The following is a 12500-nucleotide window of genomic DNA, read 5'->3' as shown; positions in this document are numbered from 1 at the left end:
TGGGGCATTCAGTTGGGCAAAGTTTGATTAGTATCTCTTTCTATACTTGATTTTCTGGCTCTGGACCCCACCTCACCCCACAGAAGGACGAGAAAGGGGGTCTGAATGATGATGATGATGATGAAGATGAAGATGATGATGATGATGAAGATGATGATGATGCTAATGATGACGATGATGATGATGATGATGATGCTAATGATGACGATGATGATGATGATGGTGACGATATTGATGTGACTGCTTCTCTCCTCCTTCCCTCAGACGTCGGTGTTCATCCTGACCTTCATGTCCCTGGAACGTTGCTTGTACATCAGTGAAGGCTTGGATGATCGCACAGTGTCCCCTCGAGGTGCCCGTATGTGTCTTCTCGTCATTTGGCTCACCTCACTCAGCCTCGCCCTCTTCCCTAGTTAGTATTTGCCAGCCGTGTGTGTCCTCGTTAGCCATTCTCTTCTTTCCTCTGATTCTTCCTCCTCCTCCTCATGCTTCTTCTCCTCCTCCTCCTCCTCATTCTTCTTCTCCTCCTCCTCATTCTTCTTCTCCTCCTCCTCCTCCTCCTCCTCCTCCTCCTTGCCTTGTGATTTCCTGTCATCCATTGTGGTGATGGTGGTGATGATCATGATAATGAACTGTAGGAAAAATTGATATAAGAACTCACTTATTTCTCGAGTGATTGTGAGCTCAGATAATGATGATGATGATGATGATGGTGATGATGAACACACACACACACACACACACACACACACACACACACACACACACACACACACACACACACACACACACACACACACACACCACTTCTCATATATATATATTTTTTTTCAGTTCCATGGGTTGGGAGTTTCTACGGGAGCAATGCAATGTGTTTTCCTCTGCACATCAGCGAACCCTTTTTGGCGGGATGGCAGTATTCGGCATTCATCTTCATTGGGATTAATTTTATCAGGTGAGAGAGAGAGAGAGAGAGAGAGAGAGAGAGAGAGAGAGAGAGAGAGAGAGAGAGAGAGAGAGAGAGAGAGAGAGAGAGAGAGAGAAATAATACTAGTAAGAGTAGAAGTAATATTATAGCAACAGCAGTAATGGCAGTAGCAGTAGCAGCAGCAGTAGTAGTAGTAGTAGTAGTAGTAGTAGTGGTAGCAGTATTATTATTATTATTATTAGTAGTAGTAGTAGTAGTAGCAGTAGTAGTATGGAAGAAAGATCTGACATATTTGTTGCTTAAAACCATTTCACATATAATTTTGTCTTCATATTACACCCGTCAGTGAAGATACTTTTTCTTAAAACATCAGCCCCAAGAACAACGATTGATGTGACATGGTTGAAGCTGGAAATCGATTTACACCATTGCACAGTAAACTTTTGGCGGATTCGGGGCGTGAGGGTGGAAAAGGATGATATGCTGAATGGTTGGCTAATCAGAATCAAGAAATATAACACTAGAACTTAGATAATTTATTGATTTACTGTGTTTACCGTCAGGGGAGAAGATGGAGCCTGGAGGGGATGATCTAGGTGACTGAAATAACCGTAACCCCTTCCACCATCAGCATGTTAGTGATCCTAGGCGCCTACACGGGTCTCTTCTTCAACATCCGGGTCACCAGACTCTCCACACCACTCACCACTGACGACATGAACTTCGCCCTCCGCTTCTTCTTCATCGTGATCACCAACTGCCTCTGCTGGATGCCAATCATATGCGTCAAAGTGGCGGCCTTGGCACTGGTTGATATCCACCGTGAGTATTTTCCTGTGACGACTTTGTACCTCTACCAACGAAATCTTTAAGTTATTCACCCTTGTCTGTTTGTTTATCTGTTGTGTACAAGTTATCTCAAAAAGTTCTCATCAGATTTCAATTAAATTTGGTGAATAGGTGGGCACTGAGTTTAGGAAGAGTTGATAAGATTTTGAGATGGATCCGGATTAGAATGCAGGAATAAATAGTAAATTTTGTTGGCGTCTGCGGAGGTATGCGCTCTCTCATATTGTGTAATAGGGCAGATTAAGAATTAATTGTCTACGTGAGACCATATACATATTTATCTGGTAGGAAAGAGGAATTACAGAAACAAAGCTTGTATTTGAATGTTTTTGGCGGGGGTATGTGCTCTGTGGGTGCTTTCTAGTTGGACTGTACGTGGGTGAATGAGAGTGGGTGGATGTGAGGTCATTTTTTTTCCTCCCGGCCGCTCTGCTGATAACCCTCCTATTTTTGTACTCTCTTGTTTCTGTTTCTGCAACATCCTCTTCAAATTATGATAAATGAGAGGGGAATGTGATAATTAATGGAGGGAGTGGACTATTGCGGTATACAGAAAGAATGTACGTTATAATCCTCAATTTTCCACAGCGAGAGTAATATAACCATGCACGGAGGGTGTGTACAAGGTTGTGCTGAGATGTACAGATAATATTATGTACAATGCAGAGAGCAAACACTGATGTAATAGGCTAATACTGAGATAAAGGGGTAGCAGTTGCAGTCCCGGGTTCGTCCTGAGGTGTACCCAGACGTTACAGAAAGCATGTACTGTCCTCCCTAATGTACAGAGAGCATGTACTAACCCCCCACGCTGTACAGAGGGAGTGTACGCCTGGCTGGTTGTTCTGGTGCTGCCCCTCAACTCAGCAGTCAACCCAGGCCTGTACACCTTCTCCACCTCGCAGTTTCAGTCTCAGCTCACGTCAGCACTCACTCTGCTGAGAAGAAGAAGAAGACAGAATTCAGGTGAGTGGAGGAGTCTTATGTTTGTTTATCAGTGTCTATCTGTCTATCTCTCTGTCAGTCCATCAGTCAGTCAGTCAACCAGCCTACCTATCAGTCTATCTACCTGTCCGTCCAGCTATTCATCTCACTCTCTCTTTTCTCTGTCCACATTTCTCTCTCTCTCTCTCTCTCTCTCTCTCTCTCTCTCTCTCCACATCACAGTGCCAGTTTCAATTTATCTCAGCAATCACTCTCCTGAGACTAGCGAGGAGGCAACAGAATTCAGGAAGGTGTCTGTCTGTCCATCTGTCTATCTACCTATCTATCTATCTATCTATCTTGTAGCAGCCGTGGCTCAGTGGGTTAGAGTGCTCCGCTCTGACCGAAGAGTCGGGGGATTGAATCCACCCAAAGGTCATTGGTAGACATCAGGAAGGGCATCCGGTCATAAAATGCTACACGCTCCAGTCCAAAAGTCCTCTACCCAGGGGCAACGCCTTAGCCCTTCGGGGATACCTGGCGTAAAACCCAATTATTTTTTATTTTTATTTTTTATCTATCTATCTATCTATCATCAGTCTATCTATTTATCCCTGTCTGCATCACAGTGCCAGTTTCAATTTATCTCAGCAATCACTCTCCAGAGACGAACGAGGAGGCAACAGAATTCAGGAAGGTGTCTATCTATCTATCTATCTATCCATCCATCTATCTGTCTATACCCCCTTATCTTAGCCTCTTCTTTTCATTCAAATTCTCTCCCCCTCTCACACAATGGGGCATCCTCGCTCTATCTGATCTCTCTCTAATCCTCTGTCTCTTTCTTACACTCCCTGGCTCTCTTCCTTCATCTCCCTGACTGCATTTTAATCTCCCTTTGTCTATACCTGTAGTCTTCATAATTTTTTTTCGACATATTCCTCCGTCACCTGCGCTCACACACACATACGCACACAAGCACAGAGGGACACACACACACACACACACACACACACACACACACACACACACACACACACACACACAAATATGCATAAATAAGAGACACCACAAATAAGATGACGCGGGATGCAACCCTTCATTACCTTACCTCATCTGAATATAAATGGCTTTCACATCCCACCAATAATTATAATAATAATAATAATAATAATAATAATAATAATAATACACATACCCCTAAAATTTAGTTCCCTTAACTCACTGAATACAAATGAAGTTTATTTTCTCCCCTCCTGTAGTACTGTCACATTTACTTGGCCCAAATTTTCGTCCTTTTGCAGCTCATTTCACGTAGCTCAGTGGCAGAAAATACCTTGGCACTATATACTCTCCATTGCACTTCTTCGTGACTAGCATAATATTCTAACGTTAACCTAGTGTTACAACTCAGCATTCAAGATGGAGGGATGGTAATTTTAGGCCAAGTTAGAGTGAAAAGGGTACAGTACAGTCTAGTCTTTTTCACCTGAAGGAACTGGGCTACTTATAACTTGAACACCAAGTCGTGGTTCCATGAAATTCGATGAACCCTTTTTACGGAGTAGGAATGAGTCTCCCTGGTTACTAGTCAAATCAACCGTCCAGTCTAACTACACTTGGCTATCAATCGAGGTTCAAAGGGTTAGGGATCTTTGTCAGTGAAGAGTAAACACACAATAGCTCAGACAACTCAGACAGATAGAGCCCGGACGAATCGCTAAGAGAGAGGTGTTAAGAAAAGACTAATGGAAAAGGGAATAAGAGAGAGTTGCGTGGTAAAAAGGGATTTGATATAACCTAAGTCCAAACAAACAAAACAAACAAGCAAACAGATTAGTCATGCCACCACGATCACCCCATCACACAAAGAAACAAACACACACACACACACACACACACACACACACACACACACACACACACACACACACACACACACACTACTACACTACACCACCACACACACACACACACACACACACACACACACACACACACACACACACACACACACACAATACTACACTACACCACCACACCCACACCCACACTCATCCACACACACCACACCACGCATCACCCTACCACACACACTTCACCTTACCTCATCACACACACACACACACACACACACACACACACACACACACACCATTGCTCCCCCATCTCTCTCTAACGATACACGTGAACTCCAAACACAAATATTTCCACGAAGAGAGTCACGGTCTCTCTCACTGGCCTGAACATTTATATTTATTTCTAGCTGATATTCCTCATCCTAGCTGAGTATCGTTGCACCTCTTCCATAGCGATTTATTCTGCATATTACGCCTTATTATTGACTTTTTAATGAACCTCTATAATTAGTCTTCTCACGTTGATTATATAGTTTTACTGAGCTTCTATAATTAATTCCAGTATATATTTCTTCATGCTAGTTAAGTATTGTGTTCTAGGTGACAAAGGTTGGTTCGTAGTGCCTCTCTTTTAGCGATTCATTCTGTATATTACGCCTCAGCATTTTCTTGTACTTTGTTTACATTTATTTAATCTCAAAACAGTCTGCATTAATATCAAACACAAGGATATTAAAGTGTAATGAGCAGACTGAATCGTTATAGAAGAAGTGTTACGTATCTCCAGAGTCACTGAAAACACGACGATAAGTATGAAGCAGGAAGGATTTTTTGTGGTGGAAGTGGTGGATGTGATACCTGGAGCATGTTCTCTCTGAGTTAATCTTGTTCATATATAGACACCATATTTTAATTCTTTTAACCCCATCAGACGATTTTCTTCAGCTATGGGAGGCGTTTTTGTGTTCTTGCTACTTATAGACGATTTTATAAACCCCTTCCCCCTTGCAAAATTAGTTTACAGAGACATTTACAATACTTATTCTCCCCATCCAAAATTAATTCAGTGACAATTTCAATATTCTCTCTACTACCAGACGACTTTTACTAACCCCCCCATTCGTGAACTCGTGTATAGAGAGGCCAGAAATCAAGCTCTATGCAGGAACTCTTTATTCAAGTGGCATTTTATCCTTTCTCTCATCAGACAACTTTTCATTAACCCCTCATCACCACTCAAACGTTAAGATTTAGTTTTAAGGAGGTGTTGTGGCGAAGAAGATTGAAATTTTCTTACATCAGACTCTCAAAGCGATTAGTTTTGTTTATGCTCTTGGTACGAATTGAGGACTTTTTTATTCTTTATTTTTAGTGGATTTATTTCAGTCTCCCCCTCCCCTCACCTCCCCTTCCAAACACCGAGGTCCTTCATCACTCGTCAGCGCCTGTGTGGAGGTGCTAGAAAGACGAGTAGTTTCCCTTGACTACTTTAGTATTTGACTTTTTCGTGTGTGTGTGTGTGTGTGTGTGTGTGTGTGTGTGTGTGTGTGTGTGTGTGTGTGTGTGTGTGTGTGTGTGTGTGTGTGTGTGTGTGTGTGTGTGTACTATCCCTGGACGATCACTAATCCCTCTTTCCACTTACAGACACAGAGGCTCTTCGTCACTCGTCAACGCGTGTGTGGAGCCTGTTTTCAGTGCCCCCTCCACTGGCCCTCCTGTCCCCGTCCTACCTTAGCGCCTTCACGCGGCCATCAGACGAAGAGGGGCAAGAGCATGGCACTAAGACCCACGGACAAGAGAGGCTGGTTCCCTTGTCACCACGAGACCTAAATCATCAGCAGGAAACTCGTAAATGGACAACTAGCAAGAGGGAGATCGAGAACTGGCCAAATGGAACCGTAGATAACCAAGAGGAATGCCAGGAAACTCAGAGATGGACTAATAGCAAAAGAGCGGTTGAAGATTGGCCAAATGGTAGTGTAGGTAGTCAGGGAGAGGGCCAGGAACCTCAGAACGGTGGAAAAAATAGAACAGTATCGTCGGCAGAGTGTCAGGAGATTCAAAACTGGACGAAAGGTGACAAAGAACCACAAAGCTGGAGAAATCGTCCCACAGCTTCACCTATAGAGTGCATAGTATCGGCGGGAGTGACAAGCTACGTGAGTGCCTTCGAGCTAACGCCAGATATAGAAAAACCACACTGCTCTCCTTGCATTCACAGATCCGACAGACTGGATTCCGCATCGTCGCAATTCGTGAACCACCAGGAGACAAACGAGAACTGGACGTATGGTTGTGTATTAACAGCAGGAGAGATGGGATACTTGAACTCCCTTATACGAACGCGAGGCGAAGAAAAGGGTGACCACTCCACCAAGATTCGCGGATCCAAGGGGCTGGCTTCCTCGTCGCCACACAATTTGAATTACCAGGAGACGGATGAGAACTCGCGATATGATAGTGTAGTACCAGCAGAAGAGACTGGGTACCTCAACGCCCTCACGCAGCCACTGGACGAAGATGGGGAAAACCACTCCACCGATACTGACAAACCCGATATGATAGATTCCTCGTTGTCACATAACCAGAATTACCAGAATCGTGAGAACTGGACATATGGTGATGCAGCAGCAGCAGGGAAGATGAGACACTTGAGTGCCCTTGTGAAGACACTGGATGAAGAAAGAACAAACCACTTCAGAAAGACCAACACACCTAACAGTCTGGTTTCTCTGTCACCACGAAACCTGAATCACCAAAAAACTCAGAACTGGGCAAAAGGTAGCATGAGAGCAGTGAGAAGGCATCAGGAAGCTCTGAACTGGGCAAAAGACAGCATAGCACCACGTGGAGGGGCTGTAGAGTGTCTGCAGAGGCGGCTGAAGAGAAGTAACAGCGACAACAGCCACATGGTAGCCAAGAATCCAATGACTTCCAACCCTTCTGGCCCACAAGTACTTGTCGAAACGTCTCACCCCACCAGCCAGGAACTTCCTCGTACTTTTAGACAGGCGGCAGCTCTTAGACGGGCGGCCAGTGCTAGTCCGCGTCATATATACCTCCAGGGTTTGTCAAATGTCCAGTCAAAATTACCAAAGTAGGGCACTTGGTACGAGAGGAAGTAGGGAGGTAATTACAACGAGAACACTTCGTTTGATGCCTATGAACCTGCCTAGTATGACTGCATCTAATAAGTATAGGCCCACTGATCACTGGGATGCACAAATTTTTACGCCACGGTAAGGCAGTGTTCAATCAAGGAAGATTTATGTCTGTCAAGCGATGCATTTTGATAAATAGTGATACTGAAAGAGATTTTGCAAAGATTTCAATGATATTCTTGAGATCCTATACTTTTTGTGATATACTGTATTATATTTTTACCCTTCACATAACAAAGTTAGAGGAGGGTGTTGTTATCCCTGGGATCAATAGGCGTCCGTCGGTAAGTTGGGTGACAAGGCAGCAGGGCGACTGGCCAGGTGTAGAGATTTCGTTTCCGGGCCAGAACTCAGAAAGTATTCACAGTAGAGTCATGAAATTTCACAAAGTTATGTGTCTTATAGTGAACTGGTGCGTTTTGATGGGTAGAATGCTGTGTCTTGTAGTTTTTTTTTTTTTTTAATAATGAAAAAAAATTATTCGTTTCCACTCCAGGACTCAGAAACTAATACAGATACAGGCTCCAGACTCTCCAGGAATATGTGTTAATATGCCTCCTGGTGCCTTTTGGTAGTTAGAATGCCATGAGATTATGTAATGTTGTGAACTTGCAACATTACATAAAAGTGATTATTTTAATGCATTTATCTATTAAAACTTTTCAACTATTACACCTAGGAGGCAGAAATTGTACATGATAAATGATTATATGAATATCTACCGGTAATTACGTAGCTATGAAGTTTCAGGACTGTATCTATTATGTGATCATAAAAATGGCTGCCTAAATGAAAAAAGCACAAGTCATGATTTCATCAGATCTGCTCACAACTTTATTATTACTATGGATGACCTACTGAGGTTTTTAAGTTTTAATGTCACTATTATACAGAAAGGGGGGGGGGGGGTGAGGGTCATCATGCGCTTGGTTAGGTGTGCAGGGATGTGGGGGGTATGTGCTTGGTCAGACGTAAGGTTGCAACAGCTTTGCGTTGCCTATGTTTGTATGTTTGTAATCTGTTGACATTTGGAAAGAAGCTTGCCAACAGTTGTGAATCTGTTTTGCCAACTCTATGTACCACTGGAACAGATTAGCCTTTGACATACTAGTAACTGCGCCACTCTTTTTCGATCCATATGAAGTTCACAGGGCCATTCGTATCTGCTGTGGGAGAGCAACGGCCAGAATGAACTCTTCTCCTTACTAGCCAAGTATGAATCGGGAAGGCGTATCTCTAGTAAGTGTGATGTACCAGAAACTTGGAGTGTTATTTTATCTGTAAATTAGCTGTCTTAATCAAGAAAAACTATCAGTACTGCTCCCAGGATTGATACTGTTGTAGGGAATGATAACCATCCTACACGTATTATCCTACAGACTCTCATACATATTGCTGCAGCAGTATAGTTGTATAGATTGATTGCCTGAAAACAGTAAAGGAATATGACATCCTATATTTATTTTTTCCGTAGGCATTTTGCAGCGAAGGGTTTGCCTGTGAAAATCGTCATATTTTGTTAGAAATCAAATGAACTTATATACTGTACTCCTTTTGCTCTAATCTGGCCTAAAACTGCCATCTCCCCATCCTGAATACAGAGGGGTAATAATAGATTAAGACTATAATATGAAACTATCAGGAAGAAGTGCAGTGGAAGCGATGTAGAGCCGTATCAGTGTTTTGGCAGAGCTACGAGGAAAAAAAAGCTGCACAAGGAAGAAAATCTGGATCAAGTTAATGTGAAAGAACTATAGCTCTGTTCTCATCTGTATATCCGTAGCTGATAGTCGTTTGTATTTTAGTATAAACACAGGATGGTCCCTATGTCCTCAGAAGCCATCCTCACCTATACCAGTGTGTAGGGTGATGGGAGGGGGCGGGTCACTCCTCCGGGTCACTCTTCCAGGGACAAAGAAAGTGGTGTTCCTTGGCCCTACGGATCACTTGCCCTCCAGAACTAGTAAAACAAGGCTTGAACGTGTGCAGTAGAGCTTCCCGCCAATGTTAGGTCTCGTCCACACCGAATGCTTGCTGATGCGGGGGGGAAATTCTGCATCAGAGTAAAGCCGCGTCCACACCATAATGGTTGTTGGTGCGGGAGGGAGTTTGGCATCACTGTAGCCTATAAAAATGGCCCCACTGGACGCGGGTGGGTGCGGGAGAGAACTTATGTGAGCTACAGGGATTCAAAACTCCCGTCAGCGCCCGCAAGCATTCGGTGTGGACGCGTATTAAGTGTGTGTAAGCCAGAGATATGAGGCAAGACATCTGGACCACTCTGTATATATGTTCTTGGTAAATAATAAGGATTGTTTTAGGGAAGGTTGTGACTTTGGGGCGTATTCTAAGTGACTTCAGAGATGTAACACCTTTGCCTAAGCGATTTATTCTGAACACTTACGCCTCAATGTTCTTTTATGTTACTGATGCCGACTACAGTATCATATTAGTACTTGCAGCCCTAGACTCATCTGAACATGAACCCGGTGGACTGCAGGTTGATGCTGCCCTCTTACTGTAACTCATTAGCTTCCTTTTGGGGGACAGGGACTGAGTTGAGCATTTGTATAAGCAGGCAGTGGAGTAGCTTGGTTATACCAGTGTCACCACCGGAAGGCACCTCCCCAGCATCATGTCGGTATTAAAACGGTATAAGCAAATGGCTAAAGGTGTAACAGGCAAGATAAATCGCTGAGGAAGAGGAAATACGAAATCTCAGTGGCTTTTTAGAATACGATTTATTAACAGACTCTCCGTCCTTGGCATTGTTCCGTCATAAAGATGCCTGTATACTGAACTACGAATTCGGTGTGTAAAATGATAAGATTTGTGAGAACTATTTTGGTATGCAGCATTTCTATATATTTGTCATTGTCTTCCTGTGCTGTGTAGATCTCATGTGCCATTTATATAGAGAGTTCCTTTTTACAGGTACATGAGGCTTCACTTTTTTTTTTTTCATATTTTTGTTTATTTATTTTTGGGACTTATAAAAGGGTTGGAGAAGTATATCTTATTGTTCATATGAGCAAGCTCCCTTTTCAGCATTTACATGTATTCATAATTAAAATGCAGAGGAGAAAAAAAAAATCATTCTTTAGGTACACCGTATTATATAAATGCATAGTTTAATGTAAAAAAAAAAATGTGCTTTTCGTATAATTAGAACACTTAATTCAACAAAATCAGTTAATCTAGAGTTAGTTTCTCATAATCTGATGCTCTTTATTTATGCAACTGACGAACTCTTGTTAATTTCTGCATTTAGAGGATGTCATTAAAATCGTGTAACATCCATCGTCATTGATATTTTTCGAACAGGAGGGGTTAGTTACAACCTTCAGTAATCCCTCCAGTACGAGACTATTTTCCTAAGCTGAACAAAAAGGTGTCAGGGTAGCCAAAATTAACTTAATATGTGATCGTAGTATATGGATTAATAGACAATGAAATTAGTCTTCATTGTAACGGAGTTCTTTATATTTATATCTAAATTTAATACACGAATTTTACCATACATCATGAGCCACTTAAAGCCGTACCTAAATTAATATATATAAATGAATAACCACCGATTTATAAAATTAACAAAAGGAGACATTTACATATATACTCGTTTGTGTACCATTTTCAACGGAGGATATATCTCAGTGCTGCTTTAAATGGCTCACCCTATATCCACTAGTTCTCTTATATGTAACTGTTTATATTTACACTTAAAGCCAGGATGGTAGCTCTCTATATTATGCGATTGTAAATATATAGGTATCGTATGCTTAAATCTCAAATTGTAAAGCGAACTGCAAGACCCCAACTTCTGACTAAAATTTTGAATGCACCTGATGAGGATGAGAGGTTGTTGTTGGTAGCTGTCCTTCCTTTACAACTGCTGTCTGCAAACTATATAGTGGAATGCAGGCTAACTATGCCTAAGAACCACAGGCGTTCCTTAAATAAATTGCCAAGAATTAGGAGCTTGCAGTCCACTTTGCGATGTACGGTTTCGGTATATGATCCAGCGATAATATATTTTCACTGTTCCCTGTCGTCCAGATTTCATGAGTGTGCTGATTCAATGCATTTTCATCTCTAATCACCTTGTTTGGGTGACTCTAAGTACCTGTCTTTTTCTGTCTGTCCTTCTGTCTCTGTCTCTGTATCTATCCATTCATCCATACTTCCATACACCCCCTCCCCTCCTTCCCACCCATCCATCCATCCATCTCTCTATCAATCAATCTATCTTTCTGTCTTGTCTACATCTATCTATTTATCCGTCTATCTATCTGTCTATCTGTCCATCCGTCTGTCCAGCTATCTATCTATCTGTCTATCTACCTATTTTTCTGTCTGTCAATCTATCTATCTATCACCAATATTATTAAGGTAGAATTTATATATATAGTTCTGCATAGCCTACGTAACAAATTTCTGAACCTCTACACACATTTTGAAAGATATTCTGTACACACATCCATTGGGGGTTCAATAGGGTTTAATAGGAGTTGACCTTCCAAGTGGGGTTCAGACTGATGTCCTCTAATGGGGTGTTTTGGCAATTTCTGTGCTTTTGCGACGGCTTTGTTGCATAAAAGTGAACACATAGAGGAAGAAGGAGCAACCAGAGAGAGAGAGAGAGAGAGAGAGAGAGAGCAACTTCCATTCCCCACAACGGGTCTTAGGGTAGGTTGTTTGACATTTCCCTGTGACCTCAACCCACAGTCGATTGCACTCAAAATCGATCTACTTCATTCTTGCCTGATCCTTAACATTTCC

Source organism: Coenobita brevimanus, chromosome 34 (genome assembly GCF_032717465.1).
Source record: "Coenobita brevimanus isolate Jiangsu-jjx chromosome 34, ASM3271746v2, whole genome shotgun sequence".
Lineage (NCBI taxonomy): Eukaryota > Metazoa > Arthropoda > Malacostraca > Decapoda > Coenobitidae > Coenobita > Coenobita brevimanus.
Note: the sequence above shows the minus strand (reverse complement) of the source record.